This window comes from Triticum dicoccoides, chromosome 5B (assembly GCF_002162155.2).
Source record: "Triticum dicoccoides isolate Atlit2015 ecotype Zavitan chromosome 5B, WEW_v2.0, whole genome shotgun sequence".
In the NCBI taxonomy this organism is placed as follows: domain Eukaryota; kingdom Viridiplantae; phylum Streptophyta; class Magnoliopsida; order Poales; family Poaceae; genus Triticum; species Triticum dicoccoides.
In genome coordinates this window covers 242,246,809-242,250,111 of record NC_041389.1, presented here as the reverse complement: position 1 = coordinate 242,250,111, position 3,303 = coordinate 242,246,809, and the positions used below count along the sequence as shown (strand labels likewise).

Below are 3,303 nucleotides of genomic sequence, written 5' to 3'. Positions count from 1 at the left end.
AACAAACCTTTTAAGCTTTTATTTTTCTATACCTTTGTTCTCACCTGAAATGCATTTCTTATAGTACTTGAAATTCTCGTTGTTTTCACTATGAACTTCTGTCACAATTTTGTGCAAACGTTGAATTACACGCAGTTGAAGGTCGGACGCTATTTTTTGCTCTTTTTCAAACATGTAATTGGAAGCCGGACGTCTCGCAATATAAATTCTGAACCGTGCACGGAGGAGCACGTGAACTTCTTGCAACAGACCTTTGAAGCTTTTAGTTTTCTATTCTTATATTCTTATCTGAAACGCATTCCGTGTAGTAGTTGAACTTCCCGTTGTTTTCACCTTGAACTTCTGTCACGTATTTTTGTTCAACCTTCCTCACAAGAATTTTTGAATTTCTCGCGCTGAGCACTTGAACTTCTAGCAACAAATTTTTTAGCCTTTTGCTTTTTCATTCTTTACACCGTGTAGTACGTGCACTTCTAACATTTATCAATCTGATCTTCTCTCGGCTATGTGAAAATATCTGAGTTTTTTGTAGACATTGAACCGCTCTACCTTTTTTTTATTTTTGAACTTCATTGTGTATTTTTAGAAATGCACTGTGTGAAGTAGTTGAATTTCTCGGACATGTATGTTTGAACTTCACTCTATTTTTGGCGTGTTGTTTTTTGACGTTAGTTTTTTTGTTTTGTTTTTTGAACTTGTAGATCCTAGGTTTTAATAAACTTTGAACTTCTATGTTTTTAAAATTTGAACTTCACATTTTTTTAATTACATTAGTTTTTACTTTATGCGAACTTGTCCTTCACTACTCAATTTTTTTACTAGACATCTAAGCTCGTGTGTTATTTTAATTTGAACTACTTTGGTTTTATTAAAGAAACATACTTTTTTACTTTTTAATAAATAACTAGCTTATTTAATATTATTTAAAGTTCAACTCCTTACTTTTATTTTTCAAGAAATGGGAAATATCAGATTTTTTACATGGATCGAACGTCTCCATTATTTTAACTTGAACTTCTCCATTTTATTCACACACACACAAATGCCGCGGCTGCCACCTGTAACGCTTGTACACTTTTAATAAAGAATTACTAAAGTAGATTTCATAAACATTGAACGTCTATTTTATTTAAATTTGAACTTCTATACAAATGAATAATGGATCTCTCTATCCATCACCATGAAGTACATGAAGGAACCTGTCGGGAACTAACACAAACACATACTATGCACACACCATGGGCATCCAGTGATAAATTTATGCATCAAATGGCACATCAAAAAAGAAGAAAATGCACCAGGGTCATAAAATTGAAGCTCCGGGAGACATCACGACCAACTGCACAACGTGATAGATCTCCACGGGTTATGGGCGCAACTTTCTTCTGGATTGCAAGTCGTTCAGTGCTAATTATCCAGTGCCGGTGGCCATGGGAATCCAGTGATTATTACGCAGTGCCGATGGCAGAAGTCAACTCGGCTGGCTCGCAAGGCGTTCTCCTTCTCTGTAATGAGACCGCTACTTCTTTGATTGTTGTATATTTCCTTCTTCAAATTTCATCTTTGAACTTCTGCCTTTTGTTTTTCCACTGCAACCTGAAACAAAGGGAAAAAAATTGAACGTTTTTAGCACTGCCTTCTACGAACTTTTATATGTTTTTGGCTCTGAATTTTTTTAACTCTGTAATGCAAATTTATATGTTCTTTTTTACTCTGCAGGTGGCTTCATTTAACTATTGTTTTTATTCTCCAAACATACATCTTGTGGAGTCAGAACTTATATATTTTATATCATTGAACTTCTAGATTTTTCAAATGAAATCAGAACACAAGTTGGGGCAAATATGGTGGGAAATCATAGACCGAAATTTCTCTTTTTTCTTGGTTCATAATATCTTACTTAACATATTCCAACCTTGCTGAGATTACATCTTTGCAGATCCGAAAAAAATACAGTACCAAACTTTTGAACATTACAGAGAGCAAAAATACCAATCTTTTTAAAACATCTTGAACTACAGAAGCAAAGAGGCAAGAGAATAGAGGAGGAGAAGAAGATGGTGTGGTCGGTGGGGTGTACAACCTGCAGGGGAAGCGACTGCGGGTGGTGGATCTTGAGCTCTCAGCGTGGCCCTGCCTCTCTGCCCACGTCCAGTGGGCGGCTGGACGTGGTTGCACGCATCGGCAACAGACAGTGGTGGGGGGTGGTTGCCGCAGCGTCGGCTGTATGTGGGGGGACCTCGGCGGCAGCGGCAGACGCGGCATGCTGCAGGTCAATACCTCCGGGTGAAGTGTTTGTGCAAATCACTGAATAATAAGCTGTGTTAGCTAGCACAACGGTGCAAGAATTTGAACTTATATTTTCTCTACCCGAGCTAATGTACACTGTATGTAATCCATTATGTAGTCTGGTTCAAGATAGTTGACTGCTTAATAAAGCTGCAAGTAATTTAAATCGTACCTTGTGGAGTTTGCTAATCGAGTGCGTATCTTCTGTGTCTTGAGGATGGCTTTGCCTCAACAACTGAATGGATGGATGGAATTAGCTACTAATGCAGACTATAACGGGCATGTGTTACATTATACAGTGCATGCACGAGATGTATCACACAAGGGATTTTGGAATGGAATGAGTACCTGAACGGCATCGTTGACAGAGGTGAACTTTGGGATGATGACCGGCAAGGCGTTGACAGAGGTGATTTATCCAAGAAATTTAATACTTGAAAATAAAAATCGAAGTATCTGCAGTCAGAAATGAACTTGAAATTCTCGTCCACCTAGATTGTTCCTTCATATCATACCATTTTCAGATGGGAAAATTAATAAGAATATGACACAACCCAGTCCAATTCAGTTCAGAAAGATAAAGATGAAAAGATAAATAAAATTGTTTTGCAGGAGTTCATAGAGGGAGAGTTGAGCAGGTCTCGTCACAAAGAACAAGGAAGTTCAGAGAAAATCTTAGCAGCCGTTCTCCTCTGTTTTCAGTAGCAGAAATGCAGAAATTGAACACACGTGCTCGTGTGGATGTTCTCCAGGGGCTCGATCGGGCAGCGGGTGTGGCAGAGCGCAGGGCTGCGGGTCGGTGGATCATTGGATGTTGCACCAGGATGCTAGGCGGCGGGATGCGTCGCGCCGGTGCGTGCTGACGCGGAAGGAAGGTGTGGCCGGCGGCGTGAACTTGCAGGGGGTGCGTCGCGGTGGAGGTGCTGCGTGAGGGGGAGGTGGAGGCGGTGGCGCGTGCTGGCTGGGGGTCGCATCGTGGCAGCGCACCTAGCCGGAGGAGGAAGGTGGGGGTGG

At 40.6% G+C, this 3,303-nt stretch overlaps 1 long non-coding RNA gene across 1 annotated transcript; it reads right to left on the bottom strand.

Annotated features, from left to right (window-relative positions):
* Positions 1-1,101: 1,101 nt before the first annotated feature.
* Positions 1,102-3,297, bottom strand: LOC119308218. The gene is made up of 4 exons (XR_005149931.1): positions 2,638-3,297; positions 2,462-2,524; positions 2,084-2,307; positions 1,102-1,596 (listed from the first exon to the last, which is right to left on the bottom strand). It is a non-coding gene; the product is annotated as an uncharacterized LOC119308218 (long non-coding RNA).
* Positions 3,298-3,303: the final 6 nt, after the last annotated feature.